This window comes from Ailuropoda melanoleuca, chromosome 14, assembly GCF_002007445.2.
Source record: "Ailuropoda melanoleuca isolate Jingjing chromosome 14, ASM200744v2, whole genome shotgun sequence".
NCBI lineage: Eukaryota > Metazoa > Chordata > Mammalia > Carnivora > Ursidae > Ailuropoda > Ailuropoda melanoleuca.
In genome coordinates, this window is record NC_048231.1 from 69,835,888 (window position 1) to 69,855,575 (window position 19,688).

General features: G+C 43.6%; 1 long non-coding RNA gene across 1 annotated transcript in view; it reads right to left on the reverse strand.

Moving 5' to 3' along the window:
• Positions 1-430: 430 nt before the first annotated feature.
• The window catches only part of LOC117796106, a 115,435-nt gene continuing 96,177 nt past the window's right edge, over positions 431-19,688 (reverse strand). Inside the window, exons 2-4 of the long non-coding RNA XR_004620472.1 lie at positions 12,783-13,441; positions 2,449-2,711; positions 431-710 (exon numbers count right to left, since the gene is read on the reverse strand). This is a non-coding gene — a long non-coding RNA (uncharacterized LOC117796106). The remainder of the gene's footprint in view (positions 711-2,448; positions 2,712-12,782; positions 13,442-19,688) is intronic.

Sequence of the window (19,688 nt, forward strand, 5' to 3'; positions counted from 1 at the left end):
CCTACAAGGATCCAATGGTGGTACAGAGAGCTGTCCTAGGTGCTGGACACCTAGCTAGGAAAACCCTGAGCTCTAGCTCCTTGCCTCCAGGAGTCCAGTCCCACCCCACCCTTCATTCTGCCAACAATTCAGGTGCCATGGATGGAGTTATCCTCCCCTTCCCAGGCCTCTCTTCTACTTGTTATCCCATCAGTGGAGAGCATTTCCATCCCTTTCCTTGCATCAAAGGCAAGCCACCTCCCTGTTCCCACCCAGGGCCAAATCTGACCTCGGGTAACCTCCAGAAACCCCAGCCAAGCTGCTTAGCAAGGTGGCTTCTGGATTATGAAAGGGGCCTTGTCTGCAGAAACCACAGGCTCACTGAAGAGTGGGGGCAGAGAAGTGGGGAGGAGGAGAGACAGCAATGTACAACAGTGCTTGGGGCTGTCCTCTTACCTCCCTGCTTAATCTCCTTGATAAGGTTTATGCCATTTTCAGAGCATCCTAACACCTTGTTTTCTGTGTCTGCAGGCTTTGAGGATGGACTCCTCTTCACATCTTCCTGGCTTGAGGTCTAGGGTGGGTCTGGATAAACGGAGGCACTTTTGTGAGGTTAAAGAAAGATAGCCTGGAGCACCTGGCTGGCTCAGTCAGTAGAGCACGTGACTCTTGATCTTGGAATTGTGAGTTCAAGCCCCAAGTGGGATGTAGACATTATTTTAAAATAAAATCTTTAAAAAAAAAAAAAAAGGAAAAGAAAAAGGAAGAAAGTTAGCCTTTAGGAGTTTCGGTTGGTTTTTGTCTTGTTTTTCTTGTTTTTGTTCACTTCCTATTGTGGAAACTTTCAAACATATACAACGGTAGAGCTAATTGAATGATAAGCCTCCATACATCTCCCTTTGTGCCAGTCCTGCTTCATCTTTACCCCACCCCCCAGAGGACTATTTTGAAGCAAATTCCAGAATTCAAAACATTTCACCTGTGCACAGTCTCATAGTACCTCTGAAAGATAAGGAATCTTTTATGTAAATATAATCCCAAGAATCACATTTAAAAATTCTTGACAATTTCCTCATAGCATCAAAGGTGCAATCAATAATCATCTTTCCCTGGTTGTTGCCTAAATGGTTTTATTTTCGTGGTGTGTTTAAATTAGAATCCAAGTAAGGTCCACCCTTGGCTATTGGTTGATAAAACTCAGAGATCTCTTTTAATGTATAATTTCCCTTCCAACTTATTTTGCTCTTGTATTTGTTAAAGAATATGCTTCAGCTGGAGACAATCTCCTGTCTCTTAGTCTCTTGCCGTTGTCTCTGCTTCCCGTGACAGTCACAGTTCCTCTTTGCTTTGTCTTTCCTGAGAGCCTGGCAGGGGAGGGGACTGGGGGTCTAACTGTGATGCCATCAGTCATCTCATGTCCCTGTTTTGGAGAATACACCCCTTCCTCAGCAGGGCCCAGCGCTCCGGCGGCCTCAGTCCCCCGGGGTCCAATCTCTCTGGGGCACCCTGCCTCCCTTCACTGCCTGCATTGGGGTGGGGCAGCCGGTGGGCTCCGGGGCCTGTCCGTGTCCATCAGACATCACCGGGAGCACACCTGGTCAAAATCAGGTTTACGGTCTTTCAGCACTGAGAGAGGCCAGACCTGGAGAAATGTGGGTGTCTCAGCGAGGGTTAGGAAGGACTTAGGGTCTGATCTGGACTTGAGTGAGGTGATTTGGGTTAGAGCTCAGGGAGGGAGCATTTCCCTCTGGAGTGCAGGCAGTGTGGCAACGAGGAATACTCGCATTTCATGTAGGAGCCGCAGGGCAGAAAGCGGGCTAAGGCTGTCATCAGTAAAGAAGCCTCATCAGTAAAGAAGTCATTTGCCTTCGTCAGGAAGGGGGGTGGTTTCTGGTCTTCAGGTGGGGGCAGTGTTCCGGTTGCTGTCATGGCTCAGGGGTGGTCAGGGACTGTCCTGTTGCTAGCTTCATCTGTCTCATCACAGAGCAGCCTTGTTTGACGCAAGTTTGCTGCACAATTGCTTCTGTCAACAGGAGAATATAGTGGCCTGGTGGTGGGTGCCAGGCCAGCTCCCAGCTAGCAGGGTCCTGACTGCACCTGCGGTCTCTGTCCCTGAAGCCAGGGGGCCAGCCTTTGGCACTCGGGGCCTGCAGGCTTCTCAGTTTCAAGAGTGTGCTAGACCAGGGACCCGCGCCAAGACCTGCTTTTCCGAAGTTTGTGGCCTTCTTTCTCTTAATTAGCTAGCTGGGCTTTCTTGGCCTAGTCCCTTTCCATTTGGGGCTTATGCCTTTTTGACACAATTGTTTTGTCCCTTGACTATCAGTAAGAGGACTCTGGGGAGGGATCAGAGGCAGGTGAGCCCACAGCACGTGTGAGGGCGGCCCTTAGAGCTTTCCCCTGGGCCCGCCTTGCCAGAGAACCACGCCTCAATGAGGCCCTGCCCTCCATGAGGGGATGCCCGGTACTTACGTCCAATAAATGCCCTCCTTGCGAAACGATGGAAATATGTGGACCAGAGGCTGATATTGGAATTAAGAAGGTTCCAGTTCCCTTATTTCATGAAAGCCACATTGTTTCTGCTGGCACTCCACTTCATCACCTGATTTCCCACCGAGGGCTATGTCATCACGGGGGAGTCTCCTGGATTCATTTGTTTTCCAAAGTGGATTCCCATGGCTGCGTAACTTTGTTTCTTTCTATCTGGAGCAGTAGAAATATTTGCTTCTTAGAAACTGTCAAGGTAGCAAATGGACACTTTAATAAGAACCATGCTTCTCATCTGTGAGATTCAGTATTTTTAATTAGCTAGCTGGACCGCTACTTGTCTTCTTTAAGGTATAAATTATTAAAGGCCACGGGAGGGAAAATGTCCATTTAATGCAATGACATGCTTACACCATTTATGTCTCAGTAACTTGGCTTTGCTCAGTTGTACTCTGTGGAGAAATAATGGCAATATTATAAAAGAATCATCACTAGGATGTGAGCCCAGGGAGCCAAGGATGTTCCACCACTGTCATAATTACACATCCCTGGTAATGTGTTAAAGGCGCAGGGAATGTCTCTGTGGCTATCACCCATGAAGCAAGCCAGCACTGGGGATGGAAGGTCTGGCTCGGGTTCTGCAAATCCCCAAATGTTTAATGGGGTTCATGGCACACTCATTGAGAAGAAAGTGAGAGACCAGCCGGGGCCAGAGCTGCACAAAATGGTCTGAGACGAAATCAATTTAGAGCCTCTTTTTAAAAAGCTTGTTCCTCTCTTTATAATCACATTTTTAAAGAGCTGTATTTGTATGTAGGCTGGGATTTGCTACTGGGAGTGAATGTAATCTCTGAATATAACATGAGGAGGGTATGTCATTAGAAAGCAACCCTGTCATTAACGGCGGGCACAATATGAACACTAGCACCGCCTGATGTGATTTATAGGACAACCCTGGGGTGCCACATATGGCGCACATTTCGTTGTCCCCGCAGCTCCGTTTAGCCAGTGATGAAGAAAGCCAAAGAGGCTAGATGTTACACAGTTAGGGAGTGATGACGTTCAGGGCAAACCTGGGTCTGACTCAGCTCAGGGTCTCTTCCTCCAGGAAGCCTTCCCTGACTTCCACACACCCTCCACGTAGCACCTGCATCATACCCTGCTATGTGTCTGCCCCCCATGGCTAGACTACAAGACCGGGCTGGGAGCTTCTTCCTCATGTATTCCCAGCCCTGCCCCAAAGCAGCCTCTGAATAAATTCCTCCAAAATGAACCCGATGTCAAGTCATGCCCCTCCTTCCTTTGTGGCCAGGCTTTGCCACCTCTCTGTCCCTGTGTGGTCCTCTGAGTCATGCTCACGGGCACCTGGGGTGTGAACTCTGTGAAAGGGGCCATCTCTTACAGATACAAATAAAGCATGAACTAACCAGCCTTGGGAATGAGTCTTTTCTAAAAAAGGAACACAACAAGGGAGAAAGGGCAAATGTCAAGAGATAGCCAGCAGACCATGAGGACAGCCATCTGCAGAGGGACACATTTTGTAACTAAAGTCTTGCTGGCAGCTCCCTGCAAGGAAGCAAAGGCAGGAAGGGTCTGGGGAGTTCGTTATGAAGGTCAAAAGTCTGTGCGGTTGGAGAAGTGGGGACAGCCCAGGACAAGGGGCCACAGCTCGAGGACTGAGGAGGCAGAAAGGAGCCTCATTTTAAACTCAGAACCATATTCATATCAATATTTGAGGAAGAGAAAGCATTCAAGAGAAACAGACCCCATGGGTCTGGAGGGAACGCTGGGTAAATGAAACAGTGGGTCATTATATCAGACATTACAGTGAAGCTTGGGCTCCGAGCCCAGACAGTCGGCGTCTGAATGCTGCTGTGCCCCTTTCCAGTGTGTGAGATCTCGGCCTAGTTGTTAAGCTGTCTGCCCCAGCTTAAAATGGGGATGATGCTTATATGCATCTAACTGGGTCGTTCTGAAGATGAAGGTTGATCCTGTGAGGCACTCCAGTCAGTCAACACAGCCAGCATGGGCTGGGCACCTACGGAACATCCGCGCTGTGGGAAGTGCCGTTCATGGGCTAAGTCACAAGGTGCCCTGGGACCCCCCCAGAGGCCGGTACTTGGATTAGTATCATCCCCATTTTACAGACACAGAGACAAAAGTACAGGTTACCTACTGTCTTTCCCGAGATCACACTGCTAAGAAGCAGCAAAGGCGGGGTTCAATCTGGATATTCTGGTCCCAGAATCCCCCTTCTAACCACCGTGCTATTCTGTGCCTCAAAAATACTCTTTTGTTAGTATCAAGGTACCTGTTGTTGTAGGTTGAACTGAACTGTTTTCCCAAGAAAGACTGATTGAAATCCGAACACCTGGGATCTGTTTGTTCTCATTTGGGTGGACTTCCCCCTCACACCCGTGTCTAGATTTGTTAGGAATATTTCCCTTAGACAAGTGTCAGGTCACTGTTGATGAAACTCACCACATGAACAGGTCCTCTGTGATAACACTACACATGGCCTCGGGTAATGAAAGCAAACCCAGCAAATGAAAATTCCATTTTACCCCAAAATAAATTCTTCCCTTTTAAGAAGAATTGATTACATTCTGACTCCACTGTTACCTTTGAAATATTGCTTGCCTCCTCTCCTCTGTCCCTCATACCCCTCCACCATGATCTCTCTCGGTAGGAAGGAGAAATGAGGGGGAGGAAACATTCTCCTTGTCACTTCTAACCGACCAAGAAGCAAGAACTGGTTGGTGACGTGGAAATGGCAGGACTCAGCAGCATGTCCCCTGGAGACAAGGAAGGATGGGGTCCAGAGCATCCCCTGGGTCTGAAGGGACAATTCGAGCCAGCAGGTGTAAGCTGGAGCTCAGCAAGGAACTCTGGTTCTGACAAGGAAGTATTGAGCAGATAAAAGCTAGAAATCTCTACAGCTGCTGAAGCCCAGGTCTGAAAGTAGGGAGGCAGAATGTAGAACTCACAGCTGGACAGCATTTTTGTAAAAGAATGGAAGGACACCAAACGCCATGTTACAGAGGTTGATTCTGAGTAGAGGGGACAACAGATGGTTTCTGTTTTGTTTTTATTTTATTTTGTTCTGTGTTATTTTTTTTTGTGCTTTCCATGTGTTCTGCAATAAACACCTATGCAATAAACACCTATGGAATTAGAAAAGTTATTTTTAAGAATACGAGCATGGGGTGGGGAGAAGATGGTATATTTTGTAAGACCTCATGAGTGATGACATAACAGTCGCCATATAAAAGATTATTTTTGAAAGACCAGCTGTAAACTTCAAAATTTTACTGTGAAAAAAATATTTTGCAACTGATAAGAAACGTTGAGACCTTGGATAGCCAAGAATTTGTCCGTGTCTACAGTATTAGGAATCAGCGAGCACACTCCTGACTCGGGGCTCTTATACCGACCATTCCCTCTGCCCCAGCACTTTCCCCCAGACTTCCGCCTGGCATCCTTCCTCACTTCCTCCAGATCTCTGTTCCAACATTGATCTGACTACCCTGAATAGAAAAGCACCTCCCACACCCTATCACATGCGTGTCTGTTGTCTTCTTCCCCTCCCTGGAAAGTCATCTCCATGGTAGCGGGGACTGTACCATTTGTTCATTGCTACCCCCTGGGGCCTAAAACAATAGATGTAATAGGTATTCATTAAGTATTTGTTGAGTGAATGAAGGAAGGAATAAATTAACGAATGCATGCATGAAATCAGATGTTTCAGGGGGTGGTACAAGTGACATTTTCTGACACTGGGTCAGGAGACCCAGGTCCCCTCCCCATTGGCCCCCTGAGGATGACACATACACTAGGTTATCAAAATGAAGCCATGGCTTTAGCCCCAAACTCCAATGTATTCAGTCCCTGCTGAGTTCTTTCAGTCCCTGAGAAAAAGAATTTAAAGAAATTAGAAATGCAGAACACAGACTGTGACCGCTAAAGGCTAACTCCCACTAAAGGAACCCAGATTCCTTAGAGAAATGGCTGATTCCAGATGTGGGGCCAAAAGTATATAATATAAGCCTGGCACACCTTGTCATGCCTGAAAACAAGGAGCTCTCAACTACTACCAGAGTGATGACAAGCGACCCAAGAGCCAGCTTGAAGGGACTCCCATTGCCCAACGAAGAGACCATTTGAATAATGATAACAACGTTTTGAAACACATCAACTATACAAAAATCGATGAGTTCATACTGATATTCAAAAAAAAACCCAAATTAATTGATCATCTTGGGAAGTTGCTGAGGCACAAATTTCTTATTCTGAAAATCGATAAAAGAAAGGAAAGAACTGAGCATTTATCCTGCTTTCCTCTACAGACTATATTTCAAGATAATCAAATAAAGAAGGTATGTTTCTCTAGAAAGCCATTCAAGCTAATAAATGAAGAAGCAATGAGATAATTGGAAAATCACCATTTTGTGAATTCCTAATGAAAAACAGATCCAGGTAGTAATAATTAATGACTGCAGGGGCACCTGGGTGGCACAGGGTTGGGCGTCTGCCTTCGGCTCAGGGCGTGATCCCGGCGTTATGGGATCGAGCCCCACATCAGGCTCCTCCGCTGGGAGCCTGCTTCCTCCTCTCCCACTCCCCCTGCTTGTGTTCCCTCTCTCGCTGGCTGTCTCTCTCTGTCAAATAAATAAATAAAATCTTTAAAAAAAAATAATAATTAATGACTGCAAACCATTCACTAAAAGTCAATGGAGGATATTATAATGAATGGATAAGGGTGAAAAATTAAACCCACTGATCAATGTTAGTTAGCATCTCCAAAAGTGGGCAACCACACTTCGTGTGCTGTTGGGGTGATGCAGTAAGACGCACAGAGCACCAGCAAGGAAGTCGTTTTGGAAAAAGGAAACTAAGATCTGAATCTAATCTCCCGACTAACTCCCAGGAGAAGGAACTATCAAGGATAGAATAACAATCCCAGGAAGCAATAAGTCAAATCCAGAAATGTTAGAAATCCTACTACACGAATAACTCAGGTTTTTCAATAAACATCTAGTTTAAAAAAAGAAAGAGGACGGTGTCATTAGATCAAAGGAGACCTGAGATGTCATAACCAAATATGGTGTGTGGCCCTTATTTTCATTCTGATTTGAACAAAACAACTGCAAAAATACATTTTTGAGATAATCAGGGAAAAGTGAACATAAGCCAGATATTAGATATTATTAGAAATTACTTATTTGGTTGAATATGATAATATTGTGGTTAGAATTTTTAAGTTATTACTTTTAGAGATATATACTAAAGTATTTGCACATAAAATTATATATTATTTGGATTTGCTTTAAAATACTCCTGCAAAATATACGAGTGGGAGAACAGCTGAGACAAGAATGCTGAAAGGTGGGTAGGTCTTTGTAGGTGTAGCTGTTGGCCCCTGCACTTTTATACCCATGTAGCATCTCATCCAGAGGACTGGTTTCCTTTTTTAAAAAATTTCTAATTTATTGTAGACCAACACTTTAATAAAGTACAATAAAAGTTCATTGCCAAGGGGCGCCTGGGTGGCATAGCGGTTAAGCATCTGCCTTTGGCTCAGGGAGTGATCCTGGCGTTATAGGATCGAGCCCCACATCAGGCTCTTCCGCTATGAGCCTGCTTCTTCCTCTCCCACTCCCTTGGCTTGTGTTCCCTCTCTCGCTGGCTGTCTCTATCTCTGTCAAATGAATAAATAAATAAAATCTTAAAAAAAAAGGTTCATTGCCAAAACAGCTAAATGATTTTTAAAAAAGATATTCAATATAGAAATTAAAATTTTTCATTGGGTTCAACACACATAAAATTATATTTCAATAAATGTAATCAGAACAAACATACCATATGGAAAGAGAAAAGAATGCTTTAGACTATATGTGTTTTCCATTGAATGTGTGTATCTAAGTGATGAATTTGGAGAATTGCTATTTAACATTCATAACTTTTTCCAGTTCCCCAATCATAGCTCAGAGAGTTATGAGCAAGATAGAGATTCCCCATACTAAATGTCTCTGCACACAGTTTGAACAAAAGTCATGTATGTCAATATTTAAAGTTTTTAATGTGACAAGTGAGCCTACTTCCTGTTTGTTAATTTATCTAACCTACTTTGGACTGCTGACAATACTACTCACAGGGGATAATGTCCATCTAAACTTTTCTGTTTTGTTGTCATGACACGTCCAGGAGAGAAGTCAGCCTCACAGAGGTGTGTTGACTGGAAAGGCAGAGAGAGTTTACAGTAATTTCAGCAAGCTCAGGCTATCCTTTTAACTTCTACCAAAAATGAAACAAATAATGCTGTATTTTAAGAATTCACCCTCTGTCTTTGATCAGTAGCCAGTGCCATCAATGTGTCCTGTAAAGTTGTAGTTCAATTTAAATTACCCACATCTTTTGATTTAAAAAAATAGATTCCAGAGCCATAGTTTCCTTACATGTGCATTATCTTTTGATGGAAAATAAAATTCAAATTCATAGATGTACAAGTAGGCTACCATCCACATTTCTGATTGTTGTTGAAATATGTCCTAAAAATCTATAGGAAGTCTAACTTTTATTTTTACCTTTTGATCTTTTGTTGCATTCCTTTGTTATTTTTTTTTTAGATTTTATTTATTTATTGGAGCTAGAGAGAGCGCGCACAGAGGGAGAGTGAGGGGGACAAGCAGACTCCCTGCTGAGCGGAGAGCCTGATATGGGGCTCAATCCCAGGACCCTGAGATCATGACCTGAGCTGAACGCAGACACTTAACCAACTGAGCCACCCAGGCGCCCCTCCTTTGTTATTTTTAAGGAAGTTTCAAGGTCATTAAATATATCTAAGCTATCACACAAATCAGCAAGTCTGGTTGTCCAAGTCACATTTTTAAACACTGAATCAAACTGATTCCTTACCTCACAGAAACACCATGAATTTGTTCTGCATTTCATTCTGACAGAATTCTCCCCAAAACAAACATTGTACCTCAGCACACAGTAAGAAATTAGGCTCCACTTCCATCTATCACATAAAAGCTGGATGATCTTTAATTTAATGCGTTTGCCTTTATGTAATTCACAGGTTCTTCATTAATCACTAAGTACCCTATTTAGTTCACCTGAGTTTTTGGTTTTGGTTTTGGGTTTTGTTTTTTTTGGTAGCAAGACTTTGTCAATGAAGGAAGCAATGCGTTGGTTCACGAGCTCCTTAATCCAGATGATTGCTCCAGAACATTCTCCCGTGCCTTCAGCCGTGCTAGCAGAACACAGCCTCCTACACAAAACTTTAGTTCCAAGCTACATTTGTTGATAATGTATTCTTTCATAGTTTTATATAATCATTCAGAGCTAGTTGTATTAATGGAAAATGAAGTTAAAAAGAACCGTTCATGCCACCATCGTGTTCAGGTTGCAGATAGACTAGAACAGCCACGTTAACAAACCTGGCCTTCCTTAATTTACAATGACAAATCGTTCACTGGTTTACTTGCTCTATGGCTGGCTTTCTGTATTACTTGGCAGTTCCTGACTATGTGAATCTATGGTTGTTGAAACATAGGATCAAAATTACAGGGTTAAGGGGCGCCTGGGTGGGCACAGCGGTTAAGCATCTGCCTTCGGCTCAGGGCATGATCCCGGCGTTATGGGATCGAGCCCCACATCAGGCTCCTCTGCTATGAGCCTGCTTCTTCCTCTCCCATTCCCCCTGCTTGTGTTCCCTCTCTCGCTGGCTGTCTCTGTCTCTGTCAAATAAATAAATAAAATCTTAAAAAAAAAAATAACAGGGTTAAAAATAAATCACTGGAGGGGTGCCTGGTTGGCTCAGTCAGTAGAGAGTGTGACTCTTGATCTCGGGGTCGTGAGTTTAAGCCCCATGTTGGGCCTAGAGCTTACTTAAAAATAAATAAAACAGAATAACAGGGTTAAAAATAAATCACTGGAGGGGTGCCTGGTTGGCTCAGTCAGTAGAGAATGTGACTCTTGATCTCGGGGTCGTGAGTTTAAGCCCCATGTTGGGCCTAGAGCTTACTTAAAAATAAATAAATAAAAATAAAAAATAAGCCACTGGATTATTATTTCCCTAGTTGAACTAATAATTTGGTAAATTAAAAACAAACTAGATTTTTTAAAAGTTATAACAACACATGCTTACATTTCTCCTATTTTTGTACACTTTCAGATTTTAGTTGCCAAACTAAACTTAAAATTATGCATGTTGTAATGTGTGTCTGGTACACAGGTCACACCGTACATAATTCATCACGTAAGCTTAACAAATCCAAACTGGTCTATATCCTGCTCCTTGAGATGAGTCCAGTGATACACACTTTGAGGTCATGGCAATGTCGTACTGCTATGGAAGTTTCTCAGTGTTTACTCTCAACTTCTGTACTTAACTTCCCATGAATCAGAAACAGAGTGGACACCAGGGTCCATGGATTACAGTCTGCGTAGCACTTCAGTGTAGTATTCTCTCTACTTCTGTGTGTTGATCTGTCTTCTATCACTGAATAACAAACCACCACAAGCTCAGTGGCTTAAAATTACACACATTTATTATCTCATCGTTTCCATGGGCTATGAGCCCAGGAATGCCCCCGCGCAGGGTCTGACAAGGCAACGGTAAATTATCACCTGGGCGGGGCTCCCATCTAGTGGCTCAGCTTGGGAAGGGTGTGCTTCCTACCTCTTTCAGGTTGTGGATAAATTCAGTTCCTTGCAGTTGTAGGACTGAGGTCTGTGCTCCTGTGGGCTGCTGCTCTCCTTAGGCAGTTCCCGCATGACTGTTGTCTTCACTGGGGCCAGCAAGAGAGAGGTCTATTGCTTGGAGTTTCTTTTTGCTTTGAGCTTGCCTGATTAGGTCATGCCCCTTCTAGTAAATCTCTCTTTTCATTAACTTAAGGTCAATTCATTAGGGACTTTAACTACATTTGAAAAACCTCCTCACCTTTGCCATATAATGAAACCTGATCATGGCCATAACATTAGCAGGTGGTGGGCACGGAACTACCTTAGAATTCTGCCTACAGGGTATGTTTTTAAAACATTTCTTTAATAATAATAAAATAAATTATATAAAGAATATATAATATAGAGAGACTATATAAGTTATATATAGAAAACCAAAAATCTGTTAGAACTAATCAATGAATTCAGTAAAGTTGCGGAATACAAAATCAATTTATAAAAATTAGTTACTTTTCTACACACTAATAACAAACCATCATAAAGAGAAATTGAGAAAACAATCTCATTTATAATTGCATCAAAAAGAATAAAATACCTAGAAATAAATTTAACCAAGGAGGAGAAAGACCTATACACTGAAAACTCTAAGACATTGATGAAAGAAATTGAAGGAGACACAAATAAACAAAAAGATATTAAGTGTTCACTGATTGGAAGAATTAATATTGTTAAAATATCCATACTAAAGCAATCTACAGACTCACTACAATCCCTATCAAAATTCCAATGGCATTTTTCATAGATGCAGAACACCCTAAAATTTGAATGGAACCACAGAAGACCCCAAATAGCCAAGGCAATCTTAAGAGTAAGGTTAAAGCATCATACGTCCTAGTTTCAAACTATATTACAAAGCTACAGCAATCAAAATAGTATGACACTGGAAAAAAAAAAACCAACACGTAGTTCAAAGGAACAGACTAGAAAGTCTAGAGATAAACCCAGGTATATATGGCCAACTAATTTACAACATAGGGGCCAAGAATATAGAACTGAGAAAGGATAGTGTCTTCAATAAATGGTGGTATGAAATTGGGCAGTCACATGCAAAAACATGTAACTGGACCATTATCTTAACACCATACACAAAAATCAACTTGAAAATGGTCTAAAGACTTGAACATAATATCTGGAACCATAAAACTCCTAGAAGAAAACATACCGGGTAAGCTCCTTGACATTGGTCTTGGCAATGATTTTTTGGACTTAACACCAAAGCAAAGGGAACAAAAGCAAAAACTAACAAGTGGGACCACATCAAGCTAAAAAGCTTCCGCACAGCAAAGGAAACCATCAACAAAATGAAAAGGCGACCTACAGAATGGGAGAAAACACTTGCAAATCATGTATCTGATATGACGTTAACATCTAAAATATATAAAGAACTCACACAACCCAATAGCAACAAAACAAAACAAAACAAAACAATGATTCGAAAACGGGCAGAGGAACTGGATAGACAGTATTCCAAAAACGAGATACAAATGGCTGACGGGTGCATGAAGAAGTGCTCACCATCACTCATCAGCAGGGAAATGCTAATCAAAACCAAGTGAAATATCACCTCAGACCTGTGAGAGCAGCTGTCATCAAAAAGACAAGAGACAACCGGTGCCGGCGAGGATGTGGAGAGAAGGGAGCTCTTGTGCTCTGCTGCTGGCAACGTTCATTTGGTGCAGCCACTGTGGAAACCTAGGGCCCAGCAGTCCTGCCTCTTGCATTTGTGTAAGAAAAATGAGAATATCTTTAAAATAGGGGCGCCTGGCTGGCTCAGTCGGTAGAGCATGTGACTCTTGATCTCAGAGTTCTGTTTGAGCCCCACATTAGATGTAGAGGTTACTTTGAAAAAAAATCTTTTAAAAATTAAAAAAAGAGAATATCTTTAAAATAAAAGTAAGCAAGAGCAACATTTGCAGAAGTAGCAGAATGACAGTGTCACATGGACCTCTCTCTCATCACACTGGCATTACAGAGTCCGCCGGCCAGGGGAATACGCAGTCTTTGATGACGGTGAGGTCTGTATGGAATGAAATGATGAATGCCGAGGGGCACGTGAGGGCTGAGGGCTGGACGTGCCTCCGGGGAAGCCATGTCCCTGTGCTCTGCTGGTCAGTGGCTTCAGTGCTGTTAGTGGGGCTTTCGATTAGAGCTCCAGGGGCCTGTCTTTGCTCTTAACCTTGTCAACATTTTCAGCAAAACGTTGATGGTTCTTCAATTTTCCAAAACAGAGCTGGGAAGAAGAGAGAAAGTGATAGACAACAGAGTGAAGATTCAGAATTATCTTGGGAGTCAGGGATGTCAAGTTCACACTAAAAAAGATTAATTTGCAAAAGGAGGAAGGTCAAGTTTTACACAGACGTTCTCCAAATCACTAATACATTGTGAGTGTGGGGAGACTTGAAGGAATTCCTGTGAGAAAAGGACCTGGTGATCTCAGTCAATGCCAGGCCCCATATCAACCAAGAATTTGATGCGGCAGCTAAAAAAGATGGGTCCAAGGCAGGTTTGTCTCAAGCTCTCCAGAGAGCAGGCCCCTGGGGCTGCACCGCCCGCTCCATGGGTGGCCACGTGAGGGTGTAATGCTTGAGCGCTTCCTCTCTGGCCTCGCGGCGCCCAGCCTTTTCCCTCCTCCCTGGCCCCTTTAGGCAGCTGGGTCACTGTATGTGCAGGGGCCACTTCCATATCCACACACCCCAACCTCCAGCAGCTCCTGACCGCCTACCAAATCACATGAAAAGCCTTGGCCTGAGAGTCAGAGCTCTCTGTATCTTGGCCACCCCCTCGTTCCAGCATTTGTCAATCAAATTTGTCAACCAAATAGGAGATCTCTGCATTCTCTGACTGTAGTTCTCTCAGCCCCCCACTGGCTGCCATCTCTCTCCATAGTCTTCCAGCTGCACCTGCAGAAAGTTCCAGTCCTTCCTGTCCCTTGTGTTACCACCCCCACCTCCAATTTCCCACCCACAAAACTCCATGTTTTTGTTCTGCTCGTATGTAGATATATATAACTATATATATAGAATTCCAGATGATGTTCATCTGGTGGAATTCGGCAGAAGGAGGGCCCCGGAAATGCCTGCATCACGCTTCTCCTCCTCAGAGAACTGCCTTCGCTTCATGGGGCCCGAACTGAGGACTCCGTGTGTAAAGAACGCTAGCAGAATGAGAATAAGGTGCCATGAGTAAATCTGAACCAATGCCCTTGATCCACAAAGGAGAACCCACTAGGATAATTAAGTTGAAATAGGCAGTCTTGGCTCGGAGTCAAAGCGAGACTCTTCCTCCTTCCACCTCCGCCTCCAGTGTAGAGACCGAGAGAGACGGAGAGAGCGCACGTGGGCACGTGGTCCGCTCACCGGCGTAGACGCTGCAAGTGGAAAGAGCAGGCAGCTAGCCAATCACCAGGCCCCGGGTCTTACCGTGGTATAAAACAGGAAGGTGGAGAGGGTACCGCGAATGGGAGGTGATCTTTTTTTTTCCTAAGATTTTATTTTTAAGTAATGTCTACACCCAACGTGGGGCTCAAACTCATAATCTCGAGACCAAGAGTCACACACGCTATTGACTGCACCAGCAGGGCGCCCCTGGGTGGCGATCTTTAAAGTCTCAGCCAGCTAGTTCTCCTGGAAAATATGGCCCATTGACTACTCTGGGACCTACGTAACCGCAGGTGCCGCTTCCCCCGGGGAGGGAGACTGGGTTGGGGCAGAAGGAGAGGTGTGCAGAGAGGTTTCCCAACTGGAAACTGCTGGAGAACAGTACTATTGTTGTATACGCGAATAAAAGATCTATTTACAATGTCCGATTCCTAGCAGATACCTGGTACGTGGCACTCAATAAATTTTGTAGAGATGAATTTGTGATTTGCATTTTAAAACTAGCATTGACAAGTTTGAGTCAGCCAGGGATATGGTGTCCAGAATGGGGAGAAGTCTAAGAAACGGATAACATGAGCCACAGTTGCAGAATTTGGGTTATTTCTAGGGGTGAGGGGGCTTTTGCCATATTCCAGAAACAAGGTTGAACAAGGACTGATGATTGTGGAAACTACAGGGACATAGTTTACGTCTCTGATAACGCAAGGACACAGCTTCCAGCTCTCAGCCCTTCTCGCAGAGGGAAACGCGGCCTTGAGAGGCTGCCTGAGCTTAGAGCGACACGGAGCAGGTTGCAGCACCGAGTCGGGAATTAGACTCAACGGCGTCCAAATCTGAGTCTGTGAAAACGGACTTCATGTGGGATTTGAGAGAGAGATAAGAGAATGACTTAGCCAACCATTTTAAAGCCAGATTTACATTTTTAAAATCCCATTTTAAAAAAAAAGGAATCCCATTTCTTTTCTCTTTATCCACCCTGAAGAGAATGTATTTCAAAGACACTTGTGCCCCACGTGTTTAATTATGTTGTATTATCATTGGGTCTATAGAGTCAAATATAATCAGTCTCTGGGAATATTGGGTTTTTGCACCATTATGTCCTGAAATCATTTATATCCAGGCTTAAAATGGATTAGAATCAACATACTTTTTTTCTCTGAAAGTTCAAGGTTATCTATTACTTTGAAGTTGGTAACTAGCTTTATTTATAGGAACATAGCTGGCATTTGACTTAAAAAATGCTACATGTACCAAGTCTGACCATGGGCTTCAGACAGAGGCCAGATTTTACTTAAGTTTCCACTTTTTTCTAATAAAGGATTTGTTGCAAAATTAACAAATCTGAAACAGTTCAGGGCAAATGATAGCCTGTACATGTTTAAGTATATGAACTAATAAAAGCTACCATCTGAAGCCCAAGAGGAAGTCAGCTATTTGCAATTTTACAACTGGGTGATTGCTCTTTTAATTAATGTGATGAACTTGTGAGTTTAGTCAATTTAATTATAGAGGAAATAACTGCATTTTGTTTATTGCGCATTTGGTGTGATTAAAAATTTACTGGAGAAAAATCATCCATGAAAGGTATTTTAACATTTTTCTAAATGGCTCAATGACATTTGGTGAGAAAAAGAAAAAAAAGAACCGTATTTCGTATCTAATGTTGAGTTATTTTTCTTTATCACAAGCTGAGCTGGATTTGGTCAGAACCAGCCTGTTGTATAAATCAGCAGTGGCTGCCACAATTCACCAGAATAAAACAAATGAAAGACTGTTTATTAACTTGAGCCCCTTCTATTAGTCATTTGCTACAATTTTATTTTATAGTCTCCTTTCATTCTAATGCTTTCTCTGTCATAAAAATGTCAATAATTTCTCTTAGTATTTCATATTAATTTGTCAAACCAAGCTTGTACAATGCCATAAAGCCGTTCTGCCAGAGAGCTGGTGGGGGCTGGGAAACCGGCCCATTATGATGGGCCACGTATCAAGTTCAGTTTTTAAATAAAAGCTTATTGTGCACTTTCTGTGTGCCGGGCACCATCTCAGGCTGACAGGACTGGAAAAGCAACACAGACCCGATTTCTGGCTTTGGGAAGTCACAGTCTGACAACCAAAGGGTGTCAAGGAGCCCCAGTGTTACAACACAGGGACAGAGGAAGGGCACGAAGCCAGCAAACCCAAGGAAAAACAGGTTAATGAGGTCTCTTTTTAGAGACCTTTTGACTTGGGGGTCCTTCACCAAGTTTAATTAAAAGTAATAGAATACATTTAGATCCCTTTTTATTTTAAAATGTGAAAAAACATATGTATTGGTTCCTTTTATGTGTCAATTTAACCGGGTTACGGAATGCCCAGATATTCAATTAAAAATTCTTCTGGGCATGTGGCTGAGATGTTTCTGGATGAGATTAGCATTTGAATCAGCAGGCTTGAGTAACCCCAACTGGCCTCCCCAATATGGGGAGGCCTCACCTAATCCCATTAAGGCCTGAATAGAGCAAAAAGGCTGAGTAATGGAAAATTCACTCTTTCTCTCTACCTGTCTGAGCTGGGACATGGGCTTCTGCCTTTGGATTCAGACTTGGCCTGGAAGTTACATGGTCCACCATCCTGTCTCCTGCTTCAGACTTAGATGCAGCCTCCATAATCACATTAGCCAATTCCTTATAATAAATCTCTTTACCTATACATTCTATTGGCTCTATAGAGGAACCCTGACTAATACAATGTAACGTGGTCAACCTGTGACTATCCATTGGTTTCCAGTAGAAATGATGTGGTTCTGCCTCCCTGGAGGGTTTCTCAATGCAAACAAGTTGAACAGATACTACAATATTCCTTTCATTGACCTAAATGAACATGGGTGCTGGTCAATTACATTTTCCAGTTAGGGGAGGACTAATCCATTCCTCTCCGGAAGACCCCAGAGCAGTCTCCTTTCTCCTGTGACTTCCACCTTCAGAAATGAACACCATCATCAGGAGAGAATAAAGGTGGCCTCTAGGACAGTGTTTCTGTTCTGGGGTGCTCAGACCACCCAGGGCTCTGTGAAGAGGGTGGATTTCTGGGTGCCCTCAGATGCCCCTGGTAAACCCTGTGGGGGCAGGTGGACTCCCAGGACCCCCATGCAGCTGGAGCAGGTCCCAGAACACGTCCTGACAACAATTTTCATTGCTGCCTCTTACAGTCAGTTCTGGCAACACGTTTCTAGATGCACCACTGTTTTGCTTTGTGTGGCCTTTATCTAAGAACCAAATCTAGTTTCTGCAGCCCTGCCAGTTGTCCCAGGCACCCCACACATCCTGCTGTCTGCCGTGGAGTAGCTTTGGAGAAAGATCCTCTCCTCATTTTCAACCCTCACCCTAGGCCTTTTCTGTTTAACTAAAAAAATCAGAAATTGGTCCAATCCGTATTTTTAGGGAATCTTTTCCCAGCTGTGTTAGGGCAGTAGTTGGTGATCTGGTGACAGAAGAAATCCCTGATTGACAAAATAAGCTGTGTCCAGATGCTTCACCAATAACATTGTGTCCTACAGTAAGAGCCGGGCCCCAGACAGGGTCCTGTGGGGGAACCCCTCAACATGGGAGCAAGACAGCTCAGACGGTTCTGGGAGAGGCTCAATGCATTGGGGCCCTTCATGACTCCCCCTCTATCCTTGCAACCTGGGGAATACACCTTTTCTTCCTCAACACAGAGGAGAGAAGGCAGTTTATAGATTGAGATGTTTAAGCCTCACTATCCAATTGCCCCAGGAAAATGCATAAATGGGTCGGCATGAATTTCTTATATAAAGTTCATAATTTAACTCAATGACCTTTTCCTTCCAGGGGAAGAAACTTCAACAAAAATGCCCATCACCTAATGAATGAATAAGCAAAAAATGGTATATCCATACAATGAAATATTATTTGGCCATAAGAAGGAATGGATGACCTGGAAAACATTATGCTAAACGAAAGAAATCAGTCACAAAACATACTTGAAGGGCCCCACAGACCAAAGTGACAATACGTCTGCACCCAAATGTCAAATCCACACTGAGGGTCTGGGGAGAGAAACTCTAAAGCATGACTCGGTGATCTGGTCTTGGGCTTTGGCCCTGATATTTATTAGCTTTATGGCCTTAGTCAAGGCTCAAATATCTCTAAATATGAATTTTCTCATCAGTAAAAATAGGATAATGGTGTCTTCGTTTGTGAGAACTGAATGAAACCATGCGTTCAGCACCATGGTAGTTTGTTAGAGGAGTGGGCCTCCAATCACTTCTTGTATCTACACCCTTGGTGGTCCCCTCCCACATCGATTCTGGGATTAGCCGTGTGACTTGCTTTGACTGATGGCGCATTAGCAAACATAATTTGAGCAGAGGTTTAAAACATACTGTGCACTGGGGCTGCCTTAATACCACTCAAGTGTACCATGTGAAGATGCCTGGACTAGCCTGCTGGAGATGTGTGGCTTAGCGGTCACCCAGCCCAACCACCAGCCATGTGCATGAGGCCATCTTAGACCATCCCGTCCTCGTTGAGCTGCCAGGTGACTGTAGCCATATAATAAGAGGCTCCAGGTGCAGAAGAACCAGCCAGCTGAGCCCATCCCAAATTAGTGACCCACATGTCAAAGACCACTAGAGACACACGTGTAGTCAAATGAAGTTAGTTTTATTTAAACATGTGGCAGAAAGGGAGAGTGTAAACCAGAGGAACCAGAAAGGGAAAGTTGGGTGGACCTTATTATAGGATCTGGGTGTTTGCTGGGCTGGGTGATTCCATGAAGGGGTTAGAGAAGCCGAGGCAGAGTTTTTGATCATGTGCTGTCAGAAAGGAGGGGCAACTTGGTGACTGGATCTCTTGGTAATTTTTACCTACAAAGTGGGAGGATTAAAGTCAGATGAAAGTTGACAGTGGTAATTTGTATTAGCTGGAAGAGGGAGATGTCTCATTATTTTTGAGTTGTGGGATGTCCTCCTCTCTGTATCGTTTCAGGCATGATCACGAAATAGTCTTGCCTCCGTCTTATTCCATCATGGTCAAAGAATGGCCTTTTCTGAATATTGTTTATATGTCATGAAAATCGCTTATGTACACTCAGGAACAC